Source organism: Mirounga angustirostris, unplaced genomic scaffold (assembly GCF_029215605.1).
Source record: "Mirounga angustirostris isolate CCGP_5_RB_7025 unplaced genomic scaffold, mMirAng1.0.hap1 SCAF_17, whole genome shotgun sequence".
NCBI lineage: Eukaryota > Metazoa > Chordata > Mammalia > Carnivora > Phocidae > Mirounga > Mirounga angustirostris.
The window spans coordinates 13,086,081-13,107,183 of record NW_026991725.1 but is presented as its reverse complement, the minus strand read 5'-3'; the positions used below and the strand labels follow the sequence as shown (position 1 = coordinate 13,107,183).

Genomic DNA, 21,103 nt, shown 5'->3' with positions numbered 1-21,103 from the left:
TTCATATAACACCCAGTGCTCCATGTAGTACGTGCCCTCCTTAATACCCATCGCCAGGCTAGCCCACCCCCCTACCCCGCTCCCCTCTCAGTTTGTTTCTCGGAGTCCATAGTCTCTCATAGTTCGTCTCCCCCTCCGATTTCGCCCCCCTTCATTTTTCCCTTCCTTCTCCTAATGTCCTCCATGCTATTCCTTATGTTCCACAAATAAGTGAAACCATATGATAATTGACTTTCTCTGCTTGACTTATTTCACTTAGCATAATCTCCTCCAGTCCCATCCATGTTGATGTAAATGTTGGGTATTCATCTTTCCTGATGGCTGAGTAATATTCCATTGTATATATGGACCACATCTGCATTGGCCACAGCAACTTCTTTCAAGATACATCTCCAAAGGCAAGTGAAACAAAAGCAAAAATGAACTTTTGGGACTTCATCAAGATAAAAAGCTTTTGCACAGCAAAGGAAACAGTCAACAAAACAAAGAGGCAACCCACAGAGTGGGAGAAGATATTTGCAAATGACACTACAAAGAGCTGATATCCAAGATCTATAAAGAACTTCTCCAACTCAACACCCAAAAAACAAATAAGTCAAAAAATGGGCAGAAGACATGAAAAGACACTTCTCAAAAGAAGACATACAAATGGCTAACAAACATATGAAAAAATGTTCATCATCATTAAACCATCAGGGAAATTCAAATCAAAACCACATTGAGATACCACTCTACACCAGATAGAATGGCAAAAATTGAGAAGGCAAGAAACAACAAATGTTGGAGAGGTTGTGGAGAAAGGGGAACCCTCTTACACTGTTGGTGGGAATGCAAGTTGGTACAGCCACTTTGGAAAACAGTATGGAGTTTCCTCAAAAATTAAAAGTAGAGCTACTCTATGACCCAGCAATTGCACTACTGGGTATTTATCCCCAAAACACAGATGTAGTGAAAAGAAGGGCCATATGCACTCCAACGGTCATAGCAGCAATGTCCACAATAGCCAAACTGTGGAAAGAGCCGAGATGCCCTTCAACAGATTAATGGATAAAGATTTTACTTTTTTTAGTTTATTTTTTATTTATTTAAGTAATCTCTGTACCCAACGTGGGGCTTGAACTCACAACCCTGAGATCAAGAGTCACATGCTCTGCTGATGGAGCCAAGCCATCCAGGTGCCCCTAGACTATCATATGTCTTTTTTTTTTTTTTTTTTAGGATTTTATTTATTTATTTGACAGAGAGACATAGGAAGAGAGGGAACACAGGCGGAGGGAGTGGGGGAGGGAAAAGCAGGCTTCCTGTGGAGCAGGGAGCCTAATGCAGGGCTCGATCCCAGGGCCCTGGGATCATGACCTGAGCCAAAGGCAGACGCCCAACAACTGAGCCACCCAGGTGCCCCTATCATATGTCTTGATAAATGCTTCAGGTGCACTTGAAAATAATGTGTATTCTAATGTTGTTGGGTAGAGAGTTCTACAAATATCTTAGATCAAGTTGGTTGATAGTGTTGTTCAGGTCTTCTCAATCTTTGCTGACTTTCTACTTATTCTATCCATAACTTTAAGAAATAGTGAAGCCTCCAAGTATAATTATGAATTTGTCTATTTATCCTTTCAAGTTTTTGCTTCATGTATTTTGAAAATCTGTTTTTAGGTCCATACACAATTACAGTTCTTACGTCTTCTTGGTGATCTGATCCTTTTAACATTGTATAATATCCGTCTTTATCCATGGTGATACATAGCACCTCCCACTTCTTTTGACTAGTGTTTTAATGTTATCTTTTACCATCCTTTTACTCCTAACCTATCTATGGATTGCTTATTTAATTTCAGTTGAATCTTTGTTTAAAAAAACTCAATCTGACAATTTTTGCTTTTAATTGGTATGTTTAGATCATTTACATTAGTGTAATAATTGATGTGGTTGGACTTAAGTTACACTTTTATTGATTTCTGTTTGTTTCCTCTTTTTTATTTTTCTCTTTAACCTTTCCTGCCTTTTTTTTTTTGGATTATTTGGATATTTTTAGTATTCCATTATCTATTGGGTTTTGGTTATTTCTCTTTATAAAGATATAAACACTTTCATTTTCTAATTTTTAACTGGTAAAATACACCTAACATAAAATTTATTATCTTAACTATTTTTAGGTGTATAGTTCAGTATTATTAAGTATATTTACATTGTTGTGCAACCATTCTTCAGAACTTTTCCATCTTGTGAAACTGAAACCCTATACCTATTAAGCAATAATTCCTTATTCTCCCTCCTCCCAAGCCTTGGCAAATACCATTCTACTTTGTTTCTATGAATTTGACTGCTCTAGATACTGCATGTAAATGGATTTATACAGTATTTGTCTTTGTGATTGACTTATTTCACTTAGCATCATCTCAAATATTGTTGTAGCATGTATTAGAATTTACTTCCTTTTTAAGGCTGAATAATATTCTACTTTGTCTATATACCACATTTTGTTTATCCATTCATCTGCTGATGGACACGTAGTCTATTGTGAATAATCTGCTATAAATATGGGTATACAGATACCTCTTTGAGATTCTGCTTTGTATTTTGGATATATACCTAGAAGTGGAATTACTATATCAATTTTTAATTTTTTGAGGAACTGCCATAGTGTTTTCCTTAGCAACTGCACTATTTTACATTATCCCCAACAGTGCACAAGGGTTCTAATTTCTCTACATCTTCACCACACCTTTTAGTCAGTGTTATAAAACCGGGACCTGTTGATGAAGTCCTAATGGAAGCTACAACTAAGAATGTAAAGGCCGATGAAATTAAGGTGAAAGTTTAGAGGAGAATTAATATGTTTCAATGGGCTTTATGTGAAATGGTTGTATCTCTTTTACCTGATTGCATTATGGGGATGAACATTATATCTGATTGGGGAACATTTCACCTACCAGAATTGTTAAAAAGAAGGCATGTAAATCTGCCCTTCAAGCAATGTTAATTGAACATGCTAAATGGGAATCGATAAGATTACGTGAATCCAAACCATATAGAGTAGAAGCTGGAGTGCTGATATGGACAAATTATTTTTTTTTTATTTTTAAGATCTTATTTATTTGAGAGAGCGCCCATGCACTCGCACACAAGCAGGGGGAGCGGCAGAGGGAGAGGAAGAAGCAGGCTCCCTGCTGATGTGGGGCTCTATCCCAAGACCCTGGGATCATGACCCAAGCTGAAGGCAGAGGCTTAACTGACTGAGCCACCCAGGTACCCCTGGACAAATTCTTTATGCAATAACTGTATGTGGAACATACACTGGGCCTTATCACAAAAGCCTGGGAGCATCTCCCAGCATTGACTACTGGGACTTTGGTCTGGAGAATTCCCATTTGGGGGGCAATTACTAGGTTGCTATCAGACATTAATTAAAACTGCCCTTGTGACTGAAGGACGTAAAATCTTGAATCCTAAAATGCCTTTGATGTCTTGGATGATGTTGGAAAAACACTGTATTGGGGAGGGCAGTGCCCAGAATAGTTCCATAATAAAATGGAAATAGTTTACACAGGGTCATGCTACCTATGGAATGCAAGGATGATGTACTTACAATAGGGAGCCTCTTTTCAAACCCTAGGCCTGACTTTGAAATTTTGAAGAGCCTCCAGATTCTGTCATCACTTGGACCATGTCCTATGGACATCTCTCAGCTGACCAACAAATATCTCCTTGGTTCATGGATGGCAGTTGTAAGGTAAATGGACAAAATCCTGTTTGGTAGACCACCACTCTGATCAGAGAAGGTAAAAATCAGCTAGGTGGGCTGACTTGCATACTGTTTTCTTACCAGTGGTGGAAGAACTGGACAATGAATGATAACAATCCCTAGATTTCATTTTTACCAACTCATGGCCAATGGCCAATGAAGGGCAGTGGAAACCTGGCCTATTAAAGGGGTGCCTATATGGGGCACAGCTCTGTGGAAAATCACTGTGGAAATTTGAGGGGCACATTGAGCTAGGAGGTATCAATGCCCATCAGAAAAAAAAAAAAAAAAAACCCTTTAGTGGACTATTCCTTGCCTGGCACTGGAATCTCTGAATACTTATTTCTTAAACTAGCTATTTAATGTCTGTCTCTTCGACTATACTCAATGTCAGGAGGGACTATTTTGGTTTTATTACTGTATCCCCATGACTAATACAGTTCTTGGCATATACTAATAACCCAATAAATATTTATTGAATATATGAATGAATGGATACTTTTCAGATCTCATCTTACTTGACATTTTTATAGCATTCTACACCATGGATTGTTCTTACCTGGAATCTTTTCCCCCTAGTCTTCCTTATTACTAAGGTCTGCTGGTTTCCCCACTTCTCTGGCCTTCCTTTATAGGAAAGTTGCCATTTCTTTTTTTTTTTTTTTTAATTTTATTTATTTATTTGAGAGAGAGTGTGTGAGCAGGAGGGAGAGGGAGAGAGAATCTGAAGCAGACTGTGCTGAGTGTGGAGTCTGATGCAGGGCTCAATCTCACAACTGTGAAATCATGACCTGAGCCCAAACCAAGAGTTGGACACTTAGCCAACAGAGCCGCCCAGGTGTTTCAAGTTGCCATTTCTTCATGAATTTCTTCTTCGGAAATTGCTTTTGAAAAGGGGATACCTGCAGAGTCAGCTCATATATGCAACACATAAATTCTTAGTAATAAATGCTCAGTCACCATTTAATCATTCTAGAACAAAGTAGATATTTGTTACTGCATAGTGGCACTCCTTTGCTGTCACTTTGTTACCTGTTATTAGGTCTTCTGTAACTCTTTTTTCCCCGTTTATCTAGTTTATTTCTACACAAACGCTTGCTGGAATATAATTTTCAAAAATTTAAAAACATGGCTTTTATTCAAATAGGAAAATATTTCAAATATCTTATTCAACTCATTAATTATGAGAACATATAAGATACTAAGATTGGTTCAAAGAAAAATTCAGGGAACAAAGAATATATATATAGTCAAAGGAATGCTGAACTAATTTGTCAGTAGATGCAAATTTCTGCATGGTAAGAGACATAATATTTTGGGTTATGTTTTTTCTAGATGGAAAAGAGTTAAATCTCTACCAGCAGATTTGTATTTATATGACCAAGGACAGGAATCATTTGCATTGCTCTCCAATAGGAAGAGCAATTGCTTTGTTGTCAGTGACCTGCAAGTTAACCACTACCCGTATAAAGTTGTAAAATACCCTAGTCAATAGAAAGTCAAATTAAGATGCACATCCCTACACAGTCAGCTATCCTGTCCCCAGAAGGTCTGCTAAATTATATCTTGTATTCCATTGGTATGATCCCAGTAATCTCTTCTGCCTATTTCCAAGTTTTGAATATTTTTTCTTAATTCTCTTTACCCTGACAAGAAAGAAACTTTACTTTTGCTTTTCTGTAGTACCTGTCCCCCTTCCTTCATAGAATGTTTTTCCCCCTACCTGTACCCAGTTTTCTCTCTTACTTCCATTAAATCTTGGCCCCAGCTTGCTTCCTTTGAACACAAATTTTTGGTTTTCCTTCTTTCACCCTTATGTGATGTGGCTGAACCACAGTTCACTTCCTAAACATTTGGAGAATAATTTGGAGTGTTAGTTTCTTATTTTATGGTATAGTAAGATGGTATTATTTTATTAAAAATGGTCTTTATTGGTCTGGTATATGTGTATTCTCAGTTTTACTTTAAGCTCTGGTATAAACTACAAGTGATGGGGGTTTTTTTGTATAGAAATTTTATACAGTAGGGCGCCTGGATGGCTCAGTCAGTTAAGCGTCTGCCTTCTGCTCAGGTCATGATACCGGGGTCCTGGGATCAGGCCCTGCATCGGGCTCCCTGCTTATCCCTCTCCCTCTGCCCGTCTCTCTGCTCATGCTCTCTCAAATATAAATAAATAAATAAATAAATAAATAAATAAATAAATAAATAAATAAATAAATAAATAAATAAATAAAATCTTTAAAAAAAGAATTGTATCCACTAATTCAGGGATGGTAAATACATAGCACTTGTGCCATCGCTTTTTCTACCCATACCTATGGCAGATATTGACAACTGATATCAAATTCATTCTTGCTCAGCCTTAACTCAGCCTCAGGTTCCTTCTTCACACACAAGTCCAGCCATTCACTATCAATCAGTTGAAGCTGACACAAGATAAAAATGTTTTAAATGAATGCTTTTAGGAAAAATGTCATAGAGCAATCCGGTTCTAGAGCTGGCGTATAGGAAGGCAACCTTTGTGTGTCTCTCAAAATAAAAATGTCTTTGGGAATTGTTTTTAGGTAATTAGTTGTATGAAGTTGAGTATAATCTTAAAAAGTATGTTTTCCTTAATGCAAATCAAAACCACAATAAGATATCACCTTACGCCAGTCAGAATGGCTAGAATCAAAAAGACAAGAAATAACAAATGTTGGTGAGGATGTGGAGAAAACAAAATCCTTGTGCACTGTTGGGAATGTAAATTGGTGCAGTCACTGTGGAAAACTATGGAGGTTCCTCAAAAATTAGAAATACCATATGATCCAGTAATTCTGTTACCCAAAGAAAATAAAAACAGTAATTCAAAGAGATATATGCATCCCTTGTTTATTGCAGCATTATTTAAAATAGCCAGGATCTGGACCAAGTGTCAATCAATAGATGAATGGATAAAGAATACAATGGAATATTATTGCTATTTCTGGCAACATGGATGGACCTTGAGGGTATTATGCTAAGTGAAATAAGTCAGACAGAGAAAGACAAATATCACGTGATTTAACTTATATGTGGAATCTAAAAAACAAAACAAACAAAAAGCAGAATCAGACCTATAACTAAATACAGAGAACAAACTGTTGTTTGCCAGAGGGGAGGGCAGTAGATGGGTGGGCAAAATGGGTGAAGGGGAATTGAAGGTACAGGTTTCCAGTTATGGAATGTAAAGTCATAGGGATAAAATGTACAGCATAGGGAATATAGTCAGTGGTATTATAATAGTGTTGGGGGTGTGACAGATGGTAGCTACACTTGTAGTGAACATAGCATAAGGTATAGGGTTATCAAATAACTGTGGTACACCTGAAACTAATGTTAACATTGTATGTCAACTATACTTCAATTAAAAAAATAATAGATAACTTGAAAAAAAGAAGTATGTTTTCCTTTTTTTTTTTAGCTAAAAATCCCAAGTAGATATAATTTTATATAAAAATTTATTTCTATCATGTGGTTTAGTGGTTAACCATCTGGAAAATAAAGATATGGATTTATTAACCTAATTTCAATTTTTTTTTGCAACTTCACACCTTTTATTTGTGCTGCTTATGCTTTGTCTTGAAAATACCTTCTCTAGGGGCGCCTGGGTGGCTCAGTCGTTGAGCGTCTGCCTTCGGCTCAGGTCATGATCCCAGGGTCCTGGGATTGAGCCCTGTGTCAGGCTCCCTGCTCAGCGGGAAACCTGCTTCTCCCTCTCCCACTCCCCCTGCTTGTGTTCCCTCTCTTGCTATGTCTCTCTCTGTCAAATAAATAAAAGTTAAAAAATCTAAAAAAAAAAAAAAGAAAAGAAAATACCTTCTCCATCTGCCCCAACAATGCACTGGCAGGGAAGAGGTAGCAGAAAATAAAAGACATCCCTTGTTATTGCACATGGACGCATTATACAGGCCCACCTGGTGAAGGCTAGGGGGAATCTTGGCACATTCTCAGATCCCTGTTCAGGAGGGGGTTGGGTTACTGGAGTGGCATCACATGTGAGAGGGGTTTCTCCAAGCTACTCTAGTCCTAGCTATTGGTCCTTGTGCTTCCTGGTTCTCCATGCCTTCCTGGTACTGCCTCCCTCAGTGACATCTCCAATTTTTTTTTTAAAGATTTATCTATTTATTTTAGAGAGAGAAAGAACATAAGTGGGGGAAGGGACAGAGGAAGAGAATCTCAAGCAGCCACCCTGCTGAGCACAGAGTAGGCTTGATCTCACAACCCGTGAGATCATGACCTGATCTGAAACCAAGAGTCCGATGCCCAACTGACTGAGCCACCCAAGTGCCCCTCCAGTGTATCTTTTTTTAATGTATTTACATTTGATCCCAAAATAATGTGCTTTAGATTGAAAAACTTTGGTTTCTGTGAATCTAGAGGGTTTTGTCATAGGTCAAAGAGGTTCAAAATCAGAAATTAGTTACCTCCTTTCTTGTAAAAGAAATTTACATTAAGTTTCAGATGTATCATATGTCCAAAATAGAACTTGGTGTTTTGTAGAGGGAAGTTCAGAACAGGAGGTATGAACGATCTATTGGCTTGTTTAATGTTCTCAGTGCTCTTGATGTATACAGAGAGTAATTATTAAAAACATGGACTGTGGTGCCAAACTCCCTTGGGTTCAGCTTGGACAAATTGCTTAACTTTGTTCTGTTTCAGTTCCCTCATCTTAGTGTGGTTATTGTGAGAAATTATTTATTTATTTATTTACGTAATTGTTAGCAACACACACAAACATTCATATACACATACACATGTATGTTGCAAACATATATACATACTCTCTTATGTATGGCATTTAGAACAATCTAAGAACATGGTAAGCACTGCGCATCTTCGTTATTATCTTTACAAATTAAACTTAATACCATTCCTCAAATGCTTACCAGTGCATCTTTCTCCTGAAAGTATTAAAATTTATCTTAAATGTTGATATCATAATTACACGATTCTTTTGTTTCTTTTTGTGTGTAGGTTTTTTTGAATAAGCTGTTTGCCCAAGAAAAGAAACTCTCAATTTTTTCAGATCCAGAAAGAATAGATCAATTTGAAATATTCTTCATAAAATGGCTATAAAAGGCAGCAAGTGCTAAGAAACATGAATTTATGAACATAGCCACATGCTTTTTTCCTTTCAGTTTGATTTAAATTTAATATCCTCCCACAATGGAAAATCATTTACAATAAAGAGATGAACTGGAAGGAATAGGAAAATGGAAACAAGATGTCATTTCTTTTACTCTCCAACAGTTTACCATCTGTTTTAAAATGGTGTTTGACCATCTACAGTAAATGAAACAAAATGCTTTTTAAAATAATGTAATACTTTAAACTATTTTTACTACCAAACTCTCCCTCCCCTGTGAACACATTCATTTTACTGAGTAAAGGTTTATTTAAGCTCCACTTACATCTATGTTGTTTTTAGCTCATTTCCTTTTTAAAAAAGCAATTGGTGAGTTTATTTCCCAGTTTAGCTCTTATAATAAAATATAAAAGGCATTTCTGTTTTGGCCTCTACTATAACATTATCGAAAGCTATGAAAGTCACAGCAAAATATAGGATAGCATAAAATTAGAAACTGCTGGTGTTTCTTTAGCAGCAGTTACTGCCCTTGCAGTTTTCACTCCTCTTGCTACCAGCCCAAATCTGAGAGTCACCTCTGTGTACCATACACCAAACCCTGAGTGTGTTGTTTTTCTTATCTTTTCAAATTACACTTATTTTCTTTCTTATTCATCTCCATTCATAAAAATGGTTAAGTAATGATAGTAGAGATTATAAGAAACATAAAGAAATGAGTTTAGTTTTTCTCATAAAAAATTCATTTTTATTCATTCAAACTAACTTTTTTATTTTTTTATTTCTTTTTAAAGATTTTATTTATTTATTTGAGAGAGAGAATGAGAGACAGAGAGCATGAGAGGGAGGAGGGTCAGAGGGAGAAGCAGACTCCCTGCTGAGCAGGGAGCCCAATGCGGGACTCGATCCTGTGACTCCAGGATCATGACCTGAGCCGAAGGCAGTCGCTTAACCAACTGAGCCACCCAGGCGCCCCCAAACTAACTTTTTTAAATAACAGCTTTATTGAGATATTATTCACATAGCATAAAATTTTACCCTTTTAAAGTATACAGTTAGTGGGTTTTTATCCACAGAGTTGTGTAACCATCATCATTATAAATTTAGAACATTTTCTTCACTTCAGAAAGAAACCCAGTGCTCATTAATAGTTATTCCTCATTCCTCCCATCCCCTAGCAACCATTAATCTACTTTCTGTCTCTGTGGATTTACCTATTCTAGACATTTCATATAAATGGAATCATAGAATATGTAGCCTTCTGTGACGGGCTTCTTTCACTTAGCAAAGTGTTTTCAAGGTTTATCCATGTTGAAGCATGTATCAATATTTCATTCCTTTTTATTGCTCACTAATATTCCATTATATGGATAGGACATGTTTGTTTATTCATTCACCAGCTGATGGATGCTTGAATTGTTTCCCGCTTGTTGACAATGTTAAGACAATGCTGCATTTAACATTCATGTATAAGGTGTTTTGTTTTTAAAATTTTATTTATTTGATAGAGCAAGCACGAGCAGGTGGGGGAGGGGCAGAGGCAGAGGGAGAAGAAGACACATGCTGAACAGGGAGCCTGACTGGCTTGATCCCAGGACCCTGATGTCATGACCTGAGCCAAAGGCAGATGCTTAACTGACCAAGCCACCCAGACACCCCCAAATTTTTTTATATGGATATAGTTTATTGGAAGACTCTCTCTTTCCCATCGAATTTTCTTGACATCTTTCTTGAAAATCAGTAGACCATAAATGTAAGCATTTACATTTCTAGTCCATTGATCTATATATCTGTCTATACCAGTACCATACTGTCCTGATTGCTATTCTTTGTGTTATGTTTTGAAATCAGAAAGTGTCAGGACTCCAACTTTATTCCCTTTTTCAAGATTGTTTTGGCTACTTTGGATTTCATTTCTGAATGAATTTTAGGATCAGCTTGACAATTTCTGCAGTTTTGTGTGGCTTTCATATCTTTATGCATATATAAATATGTCTTCTACAACACATGAATATTTTAAAACAAAATTATAATGATATTATGTTTTTCTGCAACTTTCTTTTCTCCCCCAACATTTTATTATGAAAATTTCCAAACTGAGATAATGAAAGAATTGTAGTAACACCCAAACCCACCGCCCTCTCCATCTCCCAGCTCCAGTCTGTATTCTACAGGTGACATTTTGGTATATTTGCTTTATCATATAACTAGCCATTCCTAGCCATAACCACCTATTCTATGTATCATCAAACCATCTTATTATTTTGTGCATTTCAAAGCAAATCATATATATCAGTACACTTCACTTTTAAATATGTTATCGTATATTGTTAACTAGGGTTCAATTTTTTTTTAAAGGTAAGAGGAGGTTTTTTTTGAAGATTTTATTTGTTATTTGTCAGAGAGAGGGAGAGAGAGAGCACAAACGGGGTGCGGCAGGCAGAGGGAGAAGCAGGCTCTCCGCTGAGCAAGGAGGCCGATGTGGGACTCGATCCCAGGACCCTGGGATCATGACCTGAGCTGAAGTCAGATGCTTAACCAACTGAGCCACCTAGGCATCCCTGGGGTTCAAATTTTTTATAAGTTTTTTATACAAAGTGAAATGCACAAATGTTGAGTGTGTATCTTGTGAGTTTTGACAAATACATTCACCTGTGTAACCCTAACACTTTTTAAGATATAGAGCATTTTCAGGGCACCTGGGTGGCTCAGTCAGTTGGGCATCTGCCTTCGGCTCAGGTCATGGTCCCAGGGTCCTGGGATCAAGCCCCGCCATCGGGCTCCCTGCTCAGTGGGAAGCCTGCTTCTCCCTCTCTCACTCCCCCTGCTTGTGTTCCTTCTCTCGCTGTCTCTCTCTCTGTCAAATACATAAATAACAATCTTTAAAAAAAATGAAAAGATATAGAGCATTTTCATCACCCCCAAAAGATTCTGGGGTAGAGGCTAGTCTACCACACATGGTAGACTAACTATGTGGAAGGGGGTGAATCACTCAATTTCTGTCCCTAACCCTTGTGAAAAAGAATCACTATTCCAATTTTTTAAAAAATAAATATTTAACATAAAAATGTAACTTTTAGGGGTACCTGGGTGACTCAGTTGGTTGAGTGTTGGACTCTCGATCGCAGCTCAGGTCTTGATCTTGCAGTCCTGAGTTTGAGCCCCACATTGGGCTCTGTGCTGGGCATGGAGCCTACTTAAAAAAAATGCAACTTTAAAAAATTATAAAAAAGTAAGTGGTTAGAGTTTAAAAATTGGAAAAGACCTGTATTAAAAAGTAAAATTCTTAAGGGAACCCTTGTGCACTGTTGGTGGGAAAGTAAATTGGTGCAGCCACTGTGGAAAACAATATGGAAGTTCTTCAAAAAATTAAAAATAGAACTACCATATGATCCAGCTATTCTACTTAGGTGTATTTATCTTGGAAAAAAACCTAATTCAAAAAGATATGTGCATCCCTTTGTTCATCACAATATTATTCATAATAGTCAAGATATGGAGGGCGCCCGGGTGGCTCAGTCGTTAAGCGTCTGCCTTCGGCTCAGGTCATGATCCCAGGGTCCTGGGATCGAGCCCCACATCGGGCTCCCTGCTCTGCGGGAAGCCTGCTTCTCCCTCTCCCACTCCCCCTGCTTGTGTTCCTGCTCTCACTATGTCTCTCTCTGTCAAATAAATAAATAAAATCTTTAAAAAAAAAAAAAGATATGGAAACAACCTAAGTGTCCATCAATGGATGAACAGATAAAGAAGATGGTGTGTGTGTGTGTGTGTGTACATACACATACACACACACACACACACACACTGGAATACTACTCAGCCCCTAAAAAGAATGAGATCTTGGTACTTGGAACATGGATGGACCTTGAGGAAATTATGCTAGGCAAAATAAGTCATAGAAAGACAAATACTATGTGATTTCACTTATATGTGGAATCTAAAAAAAAAATGAACAAATGAAATGAAACAGAACTCTCAGATACAGAGAACAGAATGGCATTTACCAGAAGGGTGGTGGATTAGGAAGTTGGTCAAAATGGGTGAAATGCAAACTTCCAGTCATAAATAAGTCACAAGGATGTAACATACATCATGGTGAGTATAGTCAATAATATTGTAATGCATACCTGAAAATTATCAGGAGATTAAATTCTAAAAGTTAACCTATGGGAATAGATAGTAACTAGGTTTATTGTGGTGATCACAGTGTATACACATATCAAATTGTTATGTTGTATATCTGAAATCAATATGTTATATGTCAATTATACTTCAGTAAAAAGATTTAAAAAAAAAGTAAAATTCTTCCTTTATGCTGACTCCAGAAGTAACCTCAGTTAGAAGCATTTCATGTGTCCTCCTTTTTACCTCATTTTTATTTCACCTTATGCTTTTTATTTAGCTTTAAAAAATAATTTAAAACTTAATATACCTTTATTTTTTTTTTATTTTTTTTTTAATATACCTTTATATGAAGCTAAACAATACCAGCATATGTAAAAAAAAATATCTCCTTCCTTTTCTTCCAACCTCAATTAGCTGACTGGCAAAACAATTTTAATAACTTGAGTTACATCCTTTCACCCCCTTCCACATAGTTATGTACACTTGGATGACTTTTCTTTAAAAAAAGAGTGTAAGGGGTGAAATCACACATTTGAATCTGTAACTTCCATGTATGGTAGACTAGCCTCTAGACCTTCATCATCCAATATGGTAGTCACTAGCCACATGTAGCTACTGAACACTTGAAATATAGCTCTTTTGAATTTGATTGTGCTGTAAGGTGTAAAATACACACCAGATTCCTAAGACTTAGTACAAAAAAAGAATGTAAAATACCTCACAAATAATTTTTTTATTGATTACATGTTGGACATATTGAGTTAAATAAAATATATTATTAAAATTAATTTCATTGTTTCCTTTTGCTGTTTTTATTTTTAAGATTTTATTTATTTATTTGACAGAGGGAAACAGCGAGAGAGGGAACCCAAGCAGGGGGAGTGGGAGAGGGAGAAGCAGGCTTCCCGCGGAGCAGGGAGGCCGACGTGGGGTTCGATCCCAGGACCCTGGGATCACGACCTGAGCTGAAGGCAGACACTTAATGACTGAGCCACCCAGGCGCCCCTCCTTTTGCTGTTTTTAATGTAGCTACTTAAAACTTAAATTTACACATGTGACATAATTATATTTCTTTTTTTCTGATCTCATTTATTTTTTTTAAATTTTATTATGTTAATCACCATACATTACATCATTAGTTTTTGATGTAGTGTTCCATGATTCATTGTTTGCATATAACACCCAGTGCTCCATTCAATACGTGCCCTCTGACATAAATTATATTTCTATTGGACAGTGCTACTCTGGACTAACTGATGAAGATCCTGATACTTAATAGTTGCGTAATAGTCTGCAGTAGGGATATAAATTCATTCACCATTCCCCATTGATTACATTAAGGGTTTTATAGCTTGCTTTATTTGTTTGCATGTTATACTGCTATATCAATTGTCTTTTGCTGTGAAACAAAATTATCTAAATTTAGTGGCTTAAAACAACGAACATTATTTCTCATAATTCTGAGGGTTGACTGGTCAGTTCCAGTCTGGGTCAGCTCAGCTGGGACTGGATGATTTAGGATGGCCTCAATCATGTATCTGAGGGCCTCAGCTAGGATGGTTGGGATAACCAGAGGCTTCTTCACATGAGCTCTCATCCTCCAGGAGGCTGGTCTGGGATTACGTTCACTCAGTTGTGGAAGGGTTCCTAGCAGCAAGTAAGTTCCAATATGCAATTATTATACCTTCTGCTTGTGCCACATTTGTACCCTCCCATTGGCCAAAGGAAGTCACATGGCCACGTCTAGGATTCAAGGGGATAGAGAAATAGACTTACCTTTCCAGTAGGTAAAGACTTTACTTCTCCAGGAAGGAAACGCAAACCACTTAGCAAAAAAGGCAAGTGTGCCAGGAATTATAGGGAGCTACATATATGAAATGAAAATCCAATAATTACTGCTGGAGAGTTCTGTTATGTTGAACTTCTCCCTTCTCCCTGAAACTAACATGGCACAGTTAACAGGGGAGGCCCCAGTATGAGGCAGAAAAGAAGAGAGACCTGAGTCAAGAAGAAGCAGTAAGGCCCAATGAATGTCTTGGACTCTGACCAATTACTTCAACCACTCCTCCTAAGAACTGAGGGGTCCAGGAAAGCCTTTTTAGGTTGGTAACATGAGGAGACTGAGCAGAAATGTTTTCTTCCCTGAAATCTACAAAAGTAGACCAGGCATCCCGGTCTATTTGTGTTTTTAACCGCCTGTGTATGTTCATAACTTTTATAACCATAGTTCCTCAGAATTTCTCATTAGAAACTTCAAGAATTACCGTTAGTGTGGGTGCCTGGGTGGCTCAGTCGGTAAAGCGTCTGCCTTCAGCTCAGGTCATGATCCCAGGGTCCTGGGATGGAGTCCTGTATCAGGCTCCTTGCTCAGCAGGGAGCCTGCTTCTCCGTCTGCCTGCTGCTCCCCCTGCTTGTGTGCTCTCTTTTCTCGGGCAAATAAATAAGTAAAATCTTTAAAGAAAAAAAAGAAAAAAAAATTCTCTCTCTCCTGCCCTTCCCCCCTCTAAAAAAAAACTTCATTGCTAAAAAATGCTAACCATCATCTAAGTTTTCAGTAAGTCATAATCTTTTTGCTGGTGGAGGGTCTTGCCTCCATGTTGATGGCTGCTAACTGATCAGGGTGGTGATTGCTAAAGATTGGGTGGCTGTGGCTGTGGCAGTTTCTGAACGTAAGAGAGCAATGAAGTTTGCCATGTGGATCCATGACTTCTCTGCAATATGTGATGTTGTTTGATACATTTTACCTACAGTAGAGCTTCTTTCAAACTTGGAGTCAATTGTCTCAAACCCTACCACTGTTTTATCAACTAAGTTTATGAATATTCTAAATCATTTGTTGTCATTTCAATAGTCTTCACAGCATCTTTACCAGGAGTAGATTCCGTCTCAAAAAACCATGGTCTTTGCTCATCCATAAGAAACAAGTCCTCATTCATTAAAGTTTTATCATGAGATTGCTGCAATTTAGCCACATTTTCAGGCTCCAGTAGTAACATCAAAGAACACTGATCACTGTAACAAATATAATAATAATGAAAAAGTTTAACATATTGTGAGAATTACCAAAATGTAACACAGAATCAAGAAATAAGCAAATGCTATTAGAAAACGATGCTGATACACTCTGGAAAACAGTATGGAGGTTCCTCAAAAAGTTGAAAATAGAGCTAACATATGATCCAGCAATTGCACTATTGGGTATTTACCCCAAAGATACAAATGTAGGGATCCGAAGGGGTACGTGCACCTCGATGTTTATAGCAGCAATGTCCACAATAGCCAAACTGTGGAAAGAGCCAAGATGTCCATCGACAGATGAATGGATAAAGAAGATGTGAATCTTCATAATGGAATATTATGCAGCCATCAAAAGGAATGAGATCTTGCCATTTGCAACAACGTGGATGGAACTGGAGGGTATTATGCTGAGCGAAATAAGTCAAACAGAGAAAGACATGTATCATATGACCTCACTGATATGAGGAATTCTTAATCACAGGAAACAAACTGAGGGTTGCTGGAGTGGGGAGTGGGGTGGGAGGGATGGGGTGACTGGGTGATAGACACTGGGGAGGGTATGTACTCTGGTAAGCGCTGTGAATTGTGCAAGACTGTTGAATCTCAGATCTGTACCTCCAAAACAAATAATGCAGTATATGTTAAAAAAAAAAAAAAAAAGAAGAAAAAGAAGATAGCAGGAGGGGAAGAATGAAGGGGGGGAATCAGAGGGGGAGACGAACCATGAGAGACGATGGACTCTGAAAAACAAACTGAGGGTTCTAGAGGGGAGGCGGGTGGGAGGATGGGTTAGCCTGGTGATGGGTATTAAAGAGGGCACGTTCTGCATGGAGCACTGGGTGTTATGCACAAACAATGAATCATGGAACACTACATCAAAAACTAATGATGTATGGTGATTAACAAAACAAAAAAAATTTTAAAAAAACGATGCTGATAGACTTGCTCAATGCAGGGTTGCTTCAATTGTTTAAAAAAAGATGCAGTATCTGTGGAGCACAGTAAAGTGAAGTACAATAAAATGAAGTATGTCTATATTTCACTATCTTCTGGCTTCCACTATTGCTAATGAGAAATGTTTTATCACTTTTCATTTGTTCCTTTGTAGGTAACTTTTCTTTCTTTCTAGCTGTTACAGGATCTTTTCCTTTTTTTTGATTTTCTGTAGTTTCACTATGATGTATCTTGAGTGGATTTCTTTTCATTTCTTTATATTGGGAATCATAGTTTCTTCAAACTAAGAATTTGAGTTTTGTTAATTCTGGAAAAGTCTCAGTCATAATCTTTCAAATATGGCCTCTCTTCCATTTTCTCCATTTTCTTCTTCTGGAACTCCAAATATACTTTGGACCTTTGCACTTTATCATCAATGACACATTCTTTTTTTCATCCTTTCCATTTCTTTGTGTTTGTGTTACATTCTAGGTAACTTCTTTGGGCTGTATTCTAGGTAATTAATTATTCCACTGAACTATTCAGCTATTTAATCTTTCCATTGATTTTGCACTTTCAAATATATTTTTCATTTCAGAAATTCTGTTTGATTTTCTTTTTTAAAAAAATTTTAAAGGATTTTATTTATTTATTTGACACAGAGAGAGAGAGAACAAGCAAGGGGAGAGGCAGGCAGAGGGAGAGTGAGAAGCAGGCTCCCCGCAGAGCAGGGAGCCCAATGCGGGGCTCGATCCCAGAACCCTGGGATCATGACCTGAGTTGAAGGCAGACACTTAATGACTGAGCCACCCAGGCACCCCTCTGTTTGATTTTCTAATCACTAACCACTCTCATGCTATATTTTAACCAAGTCACACTGCTTACAGTTGCCTATATGTTGGTAGTAGTTAAAGCTGGATAATGGGTATGTGGGGGATTCATTATACACTTTCATCTACTTTTGATATGTTAAATAATTTCCATAACAAGTTTAAAATTGGAGGTGGGGAAAAAGATCACACTTTAAAAGGTTGGAAACAATTGAAAAACAGGCCATATGAAAACAACTTAAACTGGGTCACCGAGAAGACAGAACTATGGGGTGTGGAACTTTTCTTGGGATGCAGTAAAGGATTCTGAATGGGAAGAGGACAGCAGGAAGGGAGGCTGTGGATATGTGAGAGACAGGAAAGAAGTTGGAAACAGGAAATGGATTCTAAGTCTTGGTGGGAGGACACAAACTGTCTATTCATTTTTCCACGGGTACTGGAATCAGTCACTGAGAATCATCTCGTATGCTACCTTCATTTGAGTAAGATGGGTTGCTGGTGTTGGTTTCAGGGATTTTTGGAAGGTGAAAACTCTGGCTTCTGCCAGTGTAGCATCATTGCCCCATTCTAGCTAGTCCAGTATAGCCAGTCTGACTTCTTGACTTTAACTGGTGTCATCACCAACCAATCCATGACTTGTTGCTAAGAAAAAACACGTTAAGAGGTGATGAAGACTAGTTCAGACTTCCTTTCTTACGTGACATAATTTTCTCTTCCCACTTTCTTTCCTCTCATGAAAATTTGAAGAAAAATTTTGTTAAAATCAGTAAAGCCTCACATTCAAGTATTTTCCACACACAAAGCAACCCCTAAAATATGTCTTTGGAAGCACCAAGGTTTCTCTTGTAAACATTTTATTTTTTTTATTTTTTATTTTTTTAGTAAAAATTTATTTTATTTTATTTTTTTGTAGTTTTTAATTTTATTATGTTATGTTAGTCACCATACAATACATAATTAGTTTTTGATGTAGTGATCCACGATCCATTGTTCTCATATAACACCCAGTGCTCCATGCAGTACGTGCCCTCCTTAATACCCATCGCCGGGTTAACCAATCCCCCCTCCCCCCTCCCCTCTAAAGCCCTGTTTGTTTCTCAGGTCCATAGTCTCTCATGGTCTTGTAAACATTTTAATAACACCTCTCTCTTTAAAAAATGTGGTTGCTTATGTCATGTTATTAGATCTTTATAGCAACTTTCTTGGGTGAAGTGGTTATTATTAAGTCATTTTATAGAAGGAAGAAAAAAACAGTACTTTTTTGCTCCACTTTAGTAGCTTTGGGTTCCTTCAGTTTGATATCTCATTCCTGGCACACAGTGGGGCCCCTCAATAAATATTTGTTGGATGAATGCCATTTAAAAAATGGTTGGATTTATGAGATTTTTAAATTTTATGTACAGTTTTTTAAAAAATGAGATTCTCTTTTGGCTCCCTCCAATATAGTCTTTTCAAGTAGGAAGAAATGTCTTCAGTGACTTAGACAAGTAAATTTTTATTTGGAAAAACTGAGTTAGAAATGTCCCCTTGAGCTGTTCTCCACCCCTAAAAAGCTATCACATATAATTAACGACTTCATTGGCTACATATTTTTTTCAGGCATGATAAAATAAATTGTAATGAAAAACTTATCTTGGAAGTTTTAAGGGAAAAGCCCTTTGAGTCATTAAAATGTAAATCAGAAAAATAACTTCACTACTTTAGAATAAAATTTGGTAATGAAAAGTTTGATAGTGAATTGTGGTAGGATTAATCACACTCTTTATCATTTACTAAGTGATACTTGAAGCCATTTTAAATGGGAAAATAAAGGTATTATAATTGTATTGCTGCTGAGATTAAGTTTTCAGATATTTAAAACATTACAACAAAGACACACATGAGGGCGCTCTAATCAGTCAGAAACTGGAAGTGCATAAGCATTTCTTGTTAGGACTTTGATTTTTTAAGTCAAAACCAATACTGTACAGATATACAGATGGAAGAATTAAGGCCCAAAGACATGGTGACTTTATATGCCCTATTCCTTAGAGTAAATAGAGTATTAGTATTTTTTGAAGGATTGTACAACAGTCCCTTATCAGTGAATTTATGCTGGAGATTTGACTCTCATCCTGGCAACTCTTTATTTAAAATCTTTACCCAAGGCATGGTATAACTTATTTATAAAATGTGTAGATAAAATTAGTTAGAATATTTATTTATTTATCTATCTATTTATTTATTTATTTAAGATTTTATTTATTTATTTGACAGAGAGAGAGAGCGAGAGCAGGAACACAAGCCCCAGGGAGTGGGAGAGGGAGAAGCAGGCTCCCTGTGGAGCAGGGAGCCCGATGTGGGGCTCGATCCCAGGACCCTGAGATCATATTCTGAGCTGAAAGGAGACACTTAACTGACTGAGCCACCCAGGCCCCCTGTTTTGTTTTTTTGTTTTTTGTTTTTTAAATACAACACCACTTAAAAAATATAATAAAAATATAAATACAACATCACATGTGTTTTATTGTTTAGAATACAGAGGAACTCTGTTTTGCTATTTACAAAGAGTAATTTTGTTGATTCAATTCAGCTTCTCTCTTCACCTTTGTTTCTTTTTTTAAAAATTTTTAAAATTTTTATAATTAAAAAAAATTCTTCATTTAAATTCAATTTAGTTAACAAATACTGTATTATTAGTTATTGGGGTAGAATTTAGTGATTCATCAGTTGCATCTAACACCCAGTGCTCATTACATCAGGGGCTCTCCTTAATGCCCATTCACCCAATTACCCCTTCCTCCCACCCACATCCCCTCCAGCAACCCTCAGTTTGTTTCCTAGAGTTCAGCATCCTGTTATGCTTTGCCTCTCTCTCTATTTTCATCTTATTTTATTTTTCCTTCTCTTCCCCTATGTTAATCTGTTTTGTTTCTTAAATTCCACATATGAGTGAAATCATATGGTATTTATCTTTCTCTGACTGACTTATTTTATTAGCATAATACCCTCTAGTTCCATCCACGTTGTTGCAAATGGCAAGATTTCATTCCTTTTGATGGCTGAGTAATATTCCATTGCACTTATATATACCACATCTTCTTTATTCATTCATCTGTCAATGGACATCTGGGCTCTTCCCATATTTTGGCTATTGTGGACATTGTTAAATAAACATTGGGGTGCATGTGCTCCTTTGAATCACTATGTTTGTATCCTTTGGATAAATATCCAATAGTAGCAATTGCTGGGTCTTAGGGTAGCTCTAAGTAATCTCTACAGCCACCATGGGGCTCAAACCCCAGACCTCAAGATCAAGAGTTACATGCTCCTCCAACTGAGTCAGCCAAGTGCCCCCACAAAGTGTTA

General features: G+C 37.2%; 1 protein-coding gene across 2 annotated transcripts in view; it reads left to right on the top strand.

Annotated features, from left to right (window-relative positions):
* Positions 1 to 4,229, top strand: part of RPS6KB1 (ribosomal protein S6 kinase B1) — an 86,826-nt gene extending 82,597 nt beyond the window's left edge. For both annotated transcript variants that reach the window (XR_010408423.1, XR_010408422.1), the window contains one exon: positions 260 to 4,229. The gene's annotated coding sequence lies outside the window, so the exon portion shown is untranslated. The remainder of the gene's footprint in view (positions 1 to 259) is intronic.
* Positions 4,230 to 21,103: the final 16,874 nt, after the last annotated feature.